This window comes from Bufo gargarizans, chromosome 6 (assembly GCF_014858855.1).
Source record: "Bufo gargarizans isolate SCDJY-AF-19 chromosome 6, ASM1485885v1, whole genome shotgun sequence".
Lineage (NCBI taxonomy): Eukaryota > Metazoa > Chordata > Amphibia > Anura > Bufonidae > Bufo > Bufo gargarizans.
In genome coordinates, this window is record NC_058085.1 from 240,043,207 (window position 1) to 240,057,375 (window position 14,169).

The 14,169-nt window shown below is 47.7% G+C and overlaps 1 protein-coding gene across 1 annotated transcript in view; it reads right to left on the reverse strand.

Annotated features, from left to right (window-relative positions):
* The window catches only part of LOC122941346 (oocyte zinc finger protein XlCOF7.1-like), an 82,242-nt gene extending 78,256 nt beyond the window's left edge, over positions 1 to 3,986 (reverse strand). Inside the window, exon 1 of the mRNA XM_044298495.1 lies at positions 3,945 to 3,986. The gene's annotated coding sequence lies outside the window, so the exon portion shown is untranslated. The remainder of the gene's footprint in view (positions 1 to 3,944) is intronic.
* Positions 3,987 to 14,169: the final 10,183 nt, after the last annotated feature.

The following is a 14,169-nucleotide window of genomic DNA, read 5'->3' on the forward strand; positions in this document are numbered from 1 at the left end:
GTCATTCAGGGAATTTTATCATGGAACATTACTACTATAACAGTCAAAAGGGCCAACAAACCTTCATCTTCGCTTTTAGGATTATGTGCCTGCAAGGAATTCCGAAAACTGTGTACCAACCACCATCCATACCCAGGTGTCAGATGGACGTAGCAGGGTACATAAGAAAAACAACGAACAGAAAATACTACAACTCACCAGTAAGATCATGGTGCTGCTGACTGGAGAGGTGAGCGCTGCTGGCAAGGCTGGAAAATGACAGCGTAACGCTGGCCATCCATATTAGTTGTATGGTAGTGAAGCCACTGATTTCAACAGAACCAGGCAACCATCTAATGTGTGCTTACTAAGGATCAGGCATGTTAGCTTTAAAGAGATCCTGTAACCATGAAAATGCAGTGTAAGCTACCAGCATCATATTATAGAGCAGAAGGAGCTGAGCAGATTGATATACACACTACTCAAAAAGTTAGGGATATTTGGCTTTTGGGTAAAATTTATGGTAAGCGTAAAACGTTCCTGGTACAGTGATATTATATCATGAAAGGAGGACATTTAAGTAGAAGAATGCAATGGTGATTTCCTCATTTCAAACACCAGTGGTGGGTACCTCCACAAAAATGTCAGTCTCAATAACTTGTCATGTGGCCCTGAGCATCAATTACAGCTTGACAACAACGTCTCATGCTGTTCACAAGTCAACTTATTGTCTGCTCAGGCATTACATCCCTCTCTTCTTGAAGTTCGGCCCTCAGGTCATTGAGTTTCTGGGGTTACGAGCCTCTACACGGCAACTTAGCTGATCACATAGGTTTTCAATGGGAATCAGGCCTGGAGAAAGTACCAGACACTCTATTTGAGATACCCCAGTCTCCAGCGGCCGTTTCCTAATGATGCGACCTTCAGCTGGCGCATTGTCATCCATGAAATTAGGCCTGTGTTGTTCATGCAGAGGCACAATAACTGGATTAATGATGTTATTCAAGTAGTATGGGATTCTTACTGTACCATTCGCAAGGTGTAGGGCAGTTCTGTATTGACTAGACACACCGGCCCACACTGTAACACCACCACTAGGGATGAGCGAATTGACTTTGGATGAAACATCCAAAGTCGATTCACATAATAGTTTGTTTGAATACTGTACAGAGCAAGCGCTTTATAAAGTATTAGAATGTATTGGCTCAGATGAGCCAAAGTTAATTCTTTGCAGTCTCGTGAGACTTTGCGTAATAGCTTTATAAATTAATTTCTACTGTAAAAAAAACATTTCCTGAACTCTGGTTCAGTTCGCTCATCTCTAACCACCACCACCACCAAAGGCAAACAGTGGCTGATGCATGGCGATCTCCTTGACGTCTCCAAGATCATTGGTGGCCATCATTTCTTCTCAGCATAAATCGACCTTCATCAGTGAACAGCACTGAGGCCCACTGGTCTTTTGTCCAGCATAGATGCTCCTTGGCCCGTGCAAGACTATGACACCTGTGCCTGGTGGTGTGGTCAGGTGACTTGCAGGTCGTCTAGCACGCAGACCTCGCTGATGTAAACGTTTTTGAATGGTCTGACGTGACACTTGGGTGCCTCTCCCCTCAGAACTGAACCTGGACATACCCATATTTTCATCCAGGCAGCCCCCCTGATGTTAGCATCAGAGCCTCTCATGCTCCGATGTGCTCCCTTGCCCTGCGCTAGATCGTGCAGGGCAAGGGCTTTTTTGTTTACAATAACACTGCCGGGCGGAAGATTCCACCCGGCAGTGTGTTCGGTGACGTCACCGGCTCTGAAGGGCTTGCTTTAGCGTTGCCCTAGCTGTTTTACTGGCTAGGCCAGTTCTAAAGTCTGCCCATCAGTGCCAGTGACGTCACCGGGCTTCCTAGCAGCCCCATGGAGAGCCCGTTTCAACACCGGAACTCATGAAAATGCATTTGCCCTGCGCGATTTAGCGCAGGGCAAAGGAGAGCATTGGAACATAAACTGCTCCAATGCTCAAGTCAGGGGGGTGAAAATAGAGGTATGTTCGGGTGCAGCTCTAAACCCGGACAACCCCTTTAAATGTGCCTGGAGTTGTGTGCCATTCATCATCCGGTTCCACAGGGAAATTATCATCAGTCGGGATGTGGGCAAAGGACATCCACTTCTATGCCTTTCTGTGACTCTTCCAGTCTCTGTATCTCCGTTGCAACCTGCTGATGACACTCTAAGCTCAGTGGCCACTTCTGTCTGAGAACATCCTGATGAAACGTCACAATGGCGAGGTACTATTGATCAATTGTTGTGTCGTCTTGGTCTCGTGATGTCAAATTGTGAACAGACGGATGAGAAGGACTGTGTAAATACCAGTTCTAATTGAAGCAGATAAATTATTGGGCGATTCATGGATAAAACACCTGTTTGAATTTTTCTATTAAGATCCTACATTGAACAGTTGGACGTGTGCATTTAAAATTTTAGAGAAGGTCACATTAAGTTCACCTGTAATGGTTAGGGTGCATTTTAGGTTTATCCTGAAATTTCCCCCACAAGCCAAATATCCCTAACGTTTTGTGAGTAGTTTATATAATTTTGTTGGAAAAGATTCAGTAGAACGTCCATTTTATTCTATTTAATTCATTTATATTCCTGCTCATTCTGGGCTTTGAAGTCAAGGAGGTGGTGATTGACAGCTATTTCTGTTTGGATAGTCCTATAGGGAAGGCTTGCAATCACTGATAGGACTGATTCCTTGGTTTCAAAGCCCAGAGTGAGCAGGAATGTAAATTAGTGAAATACTGAATCTTTTCCTATAAAACTATATATCAATCTGCTCAGCTCCTCCATGTTCAACATGATAGATTCCCTTAACCACTTAAGGACCACAGGTTTATACCCCCCTAGTGACCAGGCCCTTTTTACAAATCGGCACTTCACAATTTTAACGGTTTATTGCTCGGTCATGCAACTCAACTTGGCACCCAAATGAATTTTACCTCCTTTTCTTCTCACAAATACAGCTTTCTTTTGGTGGTATTTGATTGCTGCTGAGATTTTTTGTTTTTCTGATATTAATCAAAATAGACCGCAATTTTCAAAAAAAAGTGTATTTTTAACTTTTTCTGGTAAAATTGTTCAAATATAATTACATTTCTATACAAGTTTGTGTCAGAATTTATTGTGCTACATGTCTTTGATAAAAAAAAAATCCAATAAGTGTATATTTATTGATTTGCGCAAAGGTTATAGCCAGGGCCGTCTTTAATATTGATTGGACTCCGGGCAAAAATTTACTTGGGCCCCCTGGATCCCGCCTTCCCACACCTTAGCAGGCAATCACGCCTCCACCACAACACACACACAAAAAATCTGGTACACACACACACATCTGGTAGAGTCCAGTGAATGCCTGTAAATGCTTCCAGTTCTGAAGACTCCAGCGGCTCAGGATCAGTGTTCTGGGCAGCTGGGCTCAGGCTGGAAGTGGGCACCGCTCTGCAGGAAGGAGACCAGGGCTCGGCTCACCCTAGTGTTACAGTGCACCCCAGCACCCCACAGTATGCAGTATAGCACCCTATAGTATACAGCACCACACAGTATGCAGTTTAGCACCCCACACTATACAGTACCCCACAGTATATAGTAGAGCAGTATAGCAGCCCACAGTATACAGCACCTCACGGTATACAACACCTCACTGTATACAGCACCCCAAACTATACACGATACAGCCCCCCACACTATACAGTACAGCAGTATAGCACTCCCCCCCCACTATACAGGCCCCCCACAGTATACAGATACAGCCCACCACACAGTATACATGCCCCCCCACAGTATACAGCCCACCACACAATATACAGCCCATTACACAATATATAGCCCACCACACAATATACAGCCCACCACACAGTATACAGCACCCCACTATACAGTAGTTTACAGTATATTAACATAACAGCCCCTGTCACCTTTTTCTGATGTAATCTTTACACAAAAAAGCTCCACAGTTAACTTCTGTAGGACCTGTGATGACCTCATAGCCATGTGACCAGTAATTGCTAGGTTACTGGTCACATGGTAATGATGTCATTAAGGTCCTAAAGCAAAACTCATTAAGGTCCTAGAATTAAGATCATTAGCACAGTACGATCATGATGCCTGTGTAGCCGACAGCCTGACACCCAGGGCAGTAGCTAGCAGGGCTCAAGAGGCAGCTGCCTTGGGCCCCCCAGGAGCAACTGGGCCCAGGGCAGCTGCCCCTTTTGCCCCTTGGTAAAGACGGCCCTGGTTATAGCCTTTACAAACTATAGTACAAAAATGTGAATTTCCGCATTTTGAAGCAGCTCTGACTTTCTGAGCACCTGTCATGTTTCTTGAGGTGCTAGAATGCCAGGATAGTATAAATACCCCACAAATGACCCCGTTTTAGAAAGAAGACACCCCAAAGTATTCGCGGAGGGGCATGGTGAGTTCATGTATGATTTAATTTTTTTTCACAAGTTAGCGGGAAAAATGACACTTTCTGAGGAAAAAAAATAAAAATAAAGTTTCCATTTCCGCTAACTTCTAGCAAAAAAATAAAAATAAATCTCCCACGGACTCACTATGCCCCTCAGTGAATACCTTGGGGTGTCTACTTTCTGAAATGGGGTCATTTGTGGGGTGTGTTTACTGTTCTGGCATTTTGGGCGGGGCTAAATTGTGAGCAACCCTGTAAAGCCTAAAGGTACTCGTTGGACTTTCGGCCCCTTTACACACCTAGGCTGCAAAAAAGTGTCACACATGTGGTATCGTTGTACTTAGAAGAAGTAGGGCAATATGTTTTGGGCTGTATTTTTTACATATACCCATGTTGGGTGAGAGAAATATCTCTGTAAATTGACAACTTTGTATAATTTTTTTTTTTAAGTTGTCATTTACAGAGATATTTCTCACACACAGTATGGGTATATGTAAAAATACACCCCAAAACACATTGCCCTACGGCGATACCACATGTGTGACACTTTTTTGCAGCCTAGGTGCACAAAGGGGCCCAAATTCCAATGAGTACCTTTAGGATTTCACAGGGATTTTCAAATTTTTACTCATTTGGATTCCAAACTACTTCTCACGCTTTAGGGCCCCTAAAATGCCAGGGCAGTATAAATGCCCCACAAGTGACCCCATTTTGGAAAGAAGACACCCCAAGGTATTCCGTGAGGGGAATGGTGAGTTCATGTAAGATTTTATTTTTTGTCACAAGTTAGTGGAATATGAGACTTTGTAAGAAAAAAAAAAAAAAATTTCCGCTAACTTGTGACTATAAAAAAAAATCTTCTATGAACTCTCCATGCCCCTCACGGAATACCTTGGGGTGCCTTCTTTCCAAAATGGGGTCACTTATGGGGTATTTATACTGCCCTGGCATTTTAGGGGCCCTAAAGCGTGAGAAGTAGTTTGGAATTCAAATGCGTAAAAATGCCCCTTTTTTGACATTTTGGGCTAACTAAATTTAGGGGATATTCCTCTGAGACTACCCAGGAAAAAGAGCACACCTGCCTAGTAAAAATGAGTGCTTGCGAAGTAAAGCTGCGAGCGCTAATAAAGATCCAAAAAGCTCAAAAGTGATCTTTATAGCGCCACAGCGATTTTACTGTGTTTTTGCAGTGATCAGAAAATAAAAATTTCTGTCACTGCGGTGGGGCGGACTGAATGCAAGTGTGGGCACAAGATCAGGCCTGATCGGGCAAACACTGGGTTTTTTGTAGAGCCTAACGTGACCCTAATGTACTGATATAGATCTGATTGCGATTAGTCTTGATCACTTACAGATACTATATAGTACTAGTGCTGATTAGCAACAGCGATGAATCAGCGACTAATCAGTGACTGCGGTGCGGTGGGCTGGGCGCTAACTACCTGACAAGTAGCTAACTAACTGGCGGTGATAAGAGACCCTTACAGGGGGGTGATCAATGACAGGGCGGTGATCAGGGAGTCTAATATGGGTGATCAGGGGTTAATAAGCGGTTAATAAGTGACAGGGGGGGTGTAAAGTGTGTGTGTGTGGTGCTTGGTGCTACTTACAGAGCTGCCTGTGTCCTCTGGTGGTCGGTCCAAGCAAAAGGGACCACCAGAGGAGCAGGTATATCAGACGCTATTTGCAAAATAGCGTCTGATATACCTATTTGGTTATTTTTAAAAATCTACAGCCTGTCAGCCAATGATCAGCGCTGGCAGGCTGTAGTTAAACTTGTATACTGCGCAATCCTGTGAGCGCGCGTTCACAGGAAATCTCAGGTCTCAAGAGATGACTCCAATAGGCGTCACTAGACCTGAGAGCGCTGCCGCCTGGACGCCTATCAGCGATACCGTGACGGCAAGTGGTTAAAGCATATATATGGGAAGATTGGCAGTGATAGCTATCAGCTATCTCATGTGTATGACCAGCCTAACGGCAAAGAAGGTATCTGGGTGATGATTCTATCATTGTGTATATCAGGTTCCTATAAGGAGTCAGGATGTCGCTGTCTATCTGTCCATGGAGGAGTGGGAGTATGTAGAAGAACACAAGGATCTGTACAAGGACATCACAATGGAGAATCACCAGCCGATCACATCATTATCTGGTAAGAGGAGAATTGATCTCTCTTGTGCATGAACATATAAAGTTGTCTGCTTGAAATAAAGATCCTTTTGAGCAGTAAATTAGTAGGTTGACATTGTCCTTAGAACTTTATGATAAAAAGTCTCATTTATTATCGCTGTCTCACTGTTGCTATCCAATCTGACTCTGTGATTTAGAAAACGCATATTGATAATTGGGTTAACTAGGTGGATGCATTCATAGAAGACAGTCGTGAGGTGTAGACTAGTGCAGGGAGCTAACAGAAAGCTTCAAAGGACATTGACCATTCAAGCTTGACCACTAAAAACTATTAAAGGGGTTGTCCTGTACATCTCTTAAGAGCTAAGACCCCATGTAGGAGCCCCCCTTCCCCATGAGTGCCAGTGTAAAAAGGCTGCAGCATCCATAACTTTCCTTTCTCTTAGGGCTCATTCAGACGGCCGTATGCTATCCGCAAAAATGCGGATCCGTTTTTTTGCGGATTAGATGCTGACCTATTCACTTCTATGGGGCCCTTTTCTATTCCAAGGTTCCGCAAAATAAATGAAACATGTCCTATACTTGTCCGTGAAAATCAGGACATGGCCCTATTGAAGTCTATGGCTCCATTCACACGTCCGCAAAATGGGTCCGCATCCTTTCCGCAATTTTGCGGAAAGGGTGCGGACCCATTCATTCTCTATGGGGACAGAATGTGCTGTCCGCATCCACATTTGCGGATCCGCACTTCCGCATCCGTGCTTCCGTTTCCGCAAAAAAATAGAACATGTCCTATTCTTGTCCGCAATTGCGGACAAGAACAGGCATATTCTATTATGTCGGCAATGTGCAGTCCGCAAAATGCGGAAAGCACATTGCCGCTTTCCGTGTTTTGCGGATCCGTGTCTCCGTGTATCCGCAAAACACATTGCGGACGTGTGAATACAGCCTATGGGTCAGCAAAAATACTGAATGCTATCCGTTTTTTTGCGGATCCGTTTTTTTGCGGATCCGCAAAAAAACGGATAGCATTCAGTATTTTTGCGGACAGCATACGGCCGTCTGAATGAGCCCTAAAGCACACAGATTATACACAGAAATACAATTCTATTGATCATTCAGTGGAGATAATGTGCACAGTTAATGGACATGCTGTGGGTTTTCATTATACTGTACAGATTTTGTTCCACTGCATATATGTGCATGAGGAATAATACACATCATTCACTTGCATTAGCTGTGAAATCTTGATAGATTCTGTCAGGATTTAGGTGGAGAATCTGCAACTGAGTCCCAAAAGAATCCTAAATATGTGAACATGGCCAAACAATATATTAACTTGTTTTGCAGTGTAAATATTTCTACAGCTGGACCTAGTTTGTCTATATGACTACTTATTGTCTTGTCTTTCAGATGTCCTTCAGGCCATATATATAGGTGGAAGATCTTACTACCTTAATTCCTCATTGGATTCTATGAATGAGCACAGTAATTCCATTAATATCCAGGCTGCAAACCATTCGTCATATGATCCAAACACAGTCAATCTGGAAAGTGCTACTGAGACACCGACTTTTTGTGAAGCAACAAAAGTCATTAATATTTATGATTGTCCACAATATCCTTATATTTCTTTACGTAAGGAACCAGACTTAGGTTATAGACAAAGTCCGCGAGATGATGACATTTATACAGCCAAAGATCAGACACTACAAGATCCAATAACTTACATTAAGGAGGAATCCATCTCCTTCACTGGTGAAGATCTCTCCAACATGAACTCACTTTCTGATGTTACTTATACACTTACACAAAATAAGGAGGAATCATTCTCATGCAATACAGATAAAATTGATGAGGCAAACAGTGACATTTATAGTCCAGCAAATCACCCACAAGGTGATTCATCGCCTGTTATAAAGGCAAAACCATGTTCACATCAACAAAATGTCAGTGCTGCATCTTCTAATGGCAACATCATACATCATTTATGGGAGAGGCTTAACTGTGATAAGTGGGTGAAGCGCCTCCCCTGACCTAGCTGGCTGTGTTGTGCCGGAAGCCAGGAGCGAGGGTAAGCCTAGTAGTGGGCATACCCTAAGGGGAGTGTTTGAGAACAGGGGGGGTGGGTGTGAACAGAAGCGCCCTGAGGAGCTGGGGGCTGGAGCTTAAGAAGGTAAGATGCCCCTCCCACAAATTCAGGCTGACTTTTCAGCCTTCCACTTATGGGAGAGGCTTAACTGTGATAAGTGGGTAAAGCGCCTCCCCTGACCTAGCTGGCTGTGTTGTGCCGGAAGCCAGGAGCGAGGGTAAGCCTAGTAGTGGGCAAAGATAGGCGAGGAGAGCAGAGTAGTGACCAAAAGCTTTTAAATCCACTCAGAGGGCAAGACTACAAAACGCCTGGGAAATCTCTACATTCGGATTCGGTGTGTATCTTGTGGAGCAGGAAGAGCGCCAACGACCCATGCATTTGATCGCGTGCGCCGGGACCTCGTTTTTTGATGTTGAGGACGCGGCCCCTATTCGGAGCGAGTGTCCTGTGATGGCCAGTCGGTTATGGCTGAGACCTGAGGCAGGACACGAACTGAATTGATGTCAGGGGCCCCCCCACGCCAAGGAAGCAGTGGGCCATCTAGGGGGGGCATCTTGCAACAGGGCTAACAATTGACGGAGGACCATGACCGGCCACCAATCGTTCGAGGTTTAAAACCTGACCTCCGAGGGAGGCCCATGCTGATTGGCCTTCGTGAAAGGGAGCCAGAGGACAAAAATGGTCATGGGCCCAGGACAACTGCCGCACCTGCAACCCCTGACGTTTAGGGGAGGTGCTGGTAAACTCACCTGGCCTGAGGAACCCGTAAAACCCGAGATACATGGCTGCCTTAATAATTAAACTAGGAGAGTGGCCAAAAGAATGTCTATCCAGGACGGACGACAGTCTCCCAAACATCTCGCCGGAGACAGGCTTTCTACGGGCGGTAGGGGCATCCCCGCACCTCTGGATCCCCCTAAGGGCTGCCTTGACTGCCTGCACTGAAGAAATGGAACCTCCATTTGGATTATGAAGCCTGGCGCAGTGCTGTATCCCTGCTAGGTACAGCCCGATGGTGTTAAATGACAGCCTGAGATTTGCGGTGACAGTGGGCTATGAACGCCAGGGTGTAGGAGACATCGTTCAAGCCACCTGCGGGTAGGACCTTGAAAAACATTGGAAACCTTGACGCGACTTGGTAGTTTCCTGATGGTACGGGAAAACCTCTGAGCGTTTCAGGCAAATATATTGGATCCTGACCGATTCAGGCAAAAGCGAACAACCTGTGGGAAATAAGACCTGAGCGATTTCAGGGAAATACGTGACCTGAGTAAATCAGGAAAATACATAGTAACATAGTACATGAGGCCGAAAAAGACATCCGTCCATCCAGTTCGGCCTATCATCCTGCAAGTTGATCCAGAGGAAGGCAAAAAACCCCTGTGAGGTAGAAGCCAATTTTCCTCACTTTAGGGGAATAAAAATTCCTTCCCGACTCCAATCAGGCAATCAGAATAACTCCCTGGATCAACGATCTCTGTCTAGCAGCTACAGCCCGTAACACTAACACATACACCCCGGAAATACCGTCAACCTGAAAGAGACAGGAAAATACAAACCTGAGCGATTCAGGGAAATACATGACCTGAGTGATTTCAGGGAAAATACGTAAAAACCTGAGTGACGCGGGTAAATACATGAAACCTGAGCGATTCAGGGAAATGAGACCTGGGGTGCGACAGAACCCCCGACCCCCCCCCCCCCCGGAAACCCCCCCCCAAAAAAAAATAATATATATATATATACATATACATATATATATGTATATATATATTTGTGGTCAAGGCTCCGGGGGAGCGCTGGCCGAAGGTGGAGAACTGGAGATGGAACCTAACTTGGCTAGTGGTGTGCCTTTAGCCATGTAACGCGGGTGAGCCAGAAAAAGGGGGCTAACCCAGGGAGTCTGAGCTTGGAGCAAGACTGGAGATGAGGGAGGGTAGGGTGGGGCACCACGCGATGCCGGCGTCTGACGGAGCAGCGAGGGAAGGTTAAGTACCCTATGCCCCTCCCACAAATGCAGGCTGGAAAACCAGCCTGCTGTACTTGTGGTCAAGGCTCCGGGGGAGCGCTGGCCGAAGGTGGAGAACTGGAGATGGAACCTAACTTGGCTAGTGGTGTGCCTTTAGCCATGTAACGCGGGTGAGCCAGAAAAAGGGGGCAAAACAGGAATTTAGGCAGTTTATTGGAGGAGAATTTACAGAACCAGACTGGAGAAGGCCCTGGCGATCTCGGCCCGTGGATGGGGGACGTAACGGGAAAAGCACGAAGACTGCCACCGTCCCATCTTCCGTATGACGTGAGCGGGCACGCCGTGTTTGGAAGCAGCGGATGCGGCTCCGATTCGGAAAGAGTGCCCGGATATTGAGGCCGCGTGAAAACCTAGCCCCGAGGCTAAGGAGCGGATGTGTTTGATGAACTGCGCAGAAGTCAGTGAGAGCACGGGAAAAGGCAGTAAGGGGCTGTCAGGAGTTCTGTCACGTAGAGCGGAGAGCAGCTGGTTGAAAACGGTCACGGGACACCAAGGGTTGAATGAATTAAAATACTCGATCTGCACTGGCGGACCGACTTGGGAGGTCTTGGAGGAAGGAAGGAAGAAAATGAAATGGTCGAGACTGCGGTGGAGCTGACCGATTGCTGGCCCTAAGTTCCGTGCCGAGGTGCAGCAGAACTCCCCAGGCCTGAGGAACCCGTAGAAGCTGAGATAGAGGGCAGCTTTGAGGACCAGGCTTTTGAAAGGGCCAAAGGGACTACCATCTAGGGCGGCCGAAATTTTTTGGAAAATGTCCCCTGTGACCGGTTGCCTGGTGGGAGCGGATGGAGGAGAGAGCTTCTGGATGCCCCTCAGGACCGCCTTAACCGCCTGCGAGGAAAAAAAGGAGGAGTGACTGGGGTGACTGACCATGTGGTGATGCTGGATCCCTGCCAGGTAGAGTCTGATGGTATTGTGGGATAGTCGTAGCTCCTTGTGGCAGTAAGCCAGGAAGGCCAGGACGAAGGAGACTTTGTCCCTGTCCCCCCTGGGGTGAAGAAGTGAGAACCGTCTGAAGGTGTTCCACCCCGTTAAATAGTTCCGGGCAGTGTTGGCTGAGAGTGACCTGCGGATGAGACCATGGGCTGCGGAGACGTACTTATCTAGTCCATTATCAAGTCTTCGAACCCCGGGGGGGTGATCCCGACTTTCCGTGCTCCCGGCATGATCTGAAAAAACAAACTAAAGTTTAGGCGGGACAGGGCATCGGCTGCGGTGTTTTTCTTGCCTTCGATGTGCCTGCAGATGATACGGAAGTTGTGTTGTAAGGACAGCCAGGTGAGCTTGCGAACTAGACGCATGACCTTGGGGGAGCTGGATCTGCCCCTGGCGAGGATGTCGACCACTGCTTGGTTGTCTGTCATGCAGCACACCGGCTTGTCCCTCCATGACTGCCCCCAGACGTGAGCAGCCGCTACGATGGGGTATACCTCGAGTAAGGGGGAGGACTTGGCAGCCTCCTGGTCAGAAGAGACCTGCGTGGGCCAAGGACCCGCAAACCATTGGTCCCCGCAGATGGCTCCGAAACCGAGGGAAGCAGCAGCGTCAGAAAACACCAAGGGGGAGGCATCGTTCCACTGAGGAACAAAGAGGGAGATGCCATTCCAGCTGGACAAAAAGACTGACCACATGGCCAGGTCCGCCAACGCATCGCGTCCGAGGTGGACGAGGGCATGCTGATCCGAGGCTGTTGGGAGGAGTCTGAGCAGGCCAGAGGTGAAGGATCTGCCCTGGGGCATGATCCTGGCGGCAAAATTGAAGGACCCCAACAAAGATTGGAGCTCCAATTTTGACACCGTGCGGGTACCCATGAGCCTGGCCACAGAGTCCCTGAGTCTGACTAATTTGTCCAGGGGAAGGCTGGCCTCCATCTTGACGGTGTCCAGGGTGATTCCTAGGAAGGTGATCACCCTGGACGGTCCCTCGACCTTTGCCGAAGCCACGGGGACGTTCAGGCGGCTGAACAGATCGAGTAGGCTGTCCAGCCTGTCCGGGGCGTGCACCGCCTGCTCGATGAGCAAGAAATCATCCAAGTAATGGATCACCCTTGGACAGTGGACGTGATTCACCAGGATCCAGTGGAGAGCTTGGGCGAACTGGTCAAAGAGCCAGGGGCTGCTCTTTGACCCGAACGTCAAGCGGGTGGCGAAATAATACTTACCCCTCCATTTGATGCCATAGAACCTCCACAGGTGAGGCAGGATTGGCAGCAGCTTGAAGGCATCAGAAATGTCAGCCTTTGACAACCAGGCTCCTGCCCCGACCTGTAAGATGAGCTCTATGGCCTCATCCAAGGAGGAGTATTGCATTGAAAATTCGTCTGAAGGGACCAGGGAATTTAGGCTGGGGGTGCTGGATGCATGAGGAGCAGACAGGTCGTATATTAATCTCTTTTTATTTGAGGTTTTTTTGGTGACCAGACCTATGGGGCTGACCCGATACACCAGGAAGGGAGACTGAGCGAACGGCCCGATCATGAAGCCCTTCTGCAATTCGGCCTCCAACAACTCGTCCACTGCCACGGGGTCCGTGAGAGAAGACAGAAGGTTGGGGCATTCATGGGTGACCTGTGGGAGGGTGACTAACCCTGTGTGGAAACCTTCGGAGAAACCCTGCTTGAGGAACAGGACGAAACTGGGATCGTGGTGCCGTTGGAGGAGGGAGAGTAATAGGTCAATGTTGACCCCGCCTAGTCATGAGCGCTTGGCCGTGCGCTGGGAACAGGAGGACTGCGGATGGGCCCTAAAGCAAATAGAGCAGATGTGTAATGCTTTACATTTGTCATAACTGCAGAACCCCAGATTAAAATTGTTGCAAACTTGGTTCTTCCCTAAAAAGGTGATAGGTCGCCCGAGTTTGTCCGTAAGGGGGTTGGACCTTGGCGCACTGGAGCTGGTCGTTGGTCTGGCAGAAGTTGGATTGGAGATGTGGGGGCACCAGTCGGAAGCATGGAGGACAGACTGGCAGCTGGCACAAGCCGGGGCTTTCTGGCCGGCAAAATGCCTGCAAAAGAGTTCCATATCCAGGACGGCCCAGTTGGTGACATGCTGGTACTGGAGGAACGCTGCTGCAGCTTTTGCGGAAAACGACCGGTGATACTCGTAGAAAGCAGACCCGCCGTACTTGTAACCTAGCTCGGTGATCCGGTATAGGTAGGTATCTAATTCTTCCCTGCGATGGGGATGAACGGAGCACACGATGTCACGGTACAGACTGAAGGTCAGCATGAACTCGGGAATGGTGAGTTTCCTGTTAAGTCGGACGTCTTTAGATCTCAGCACCACCGATACGTCTCCGCAGGCAATTGTCCGATTTTCGACTGTGTCGTGGGTCGAGATCAGGATAGCGGCCAAGTTGATGTCCTTTCCTGCTAGGATATCCCGCCTGATATTCTCTGGTACAAAGAAAGCGGGGGCGATGTCGGGAGTGCCAAGACTTGTACCTGGTGGGTTGGTCCGGGAAGTGGAAGGAATGGCTTCGGGC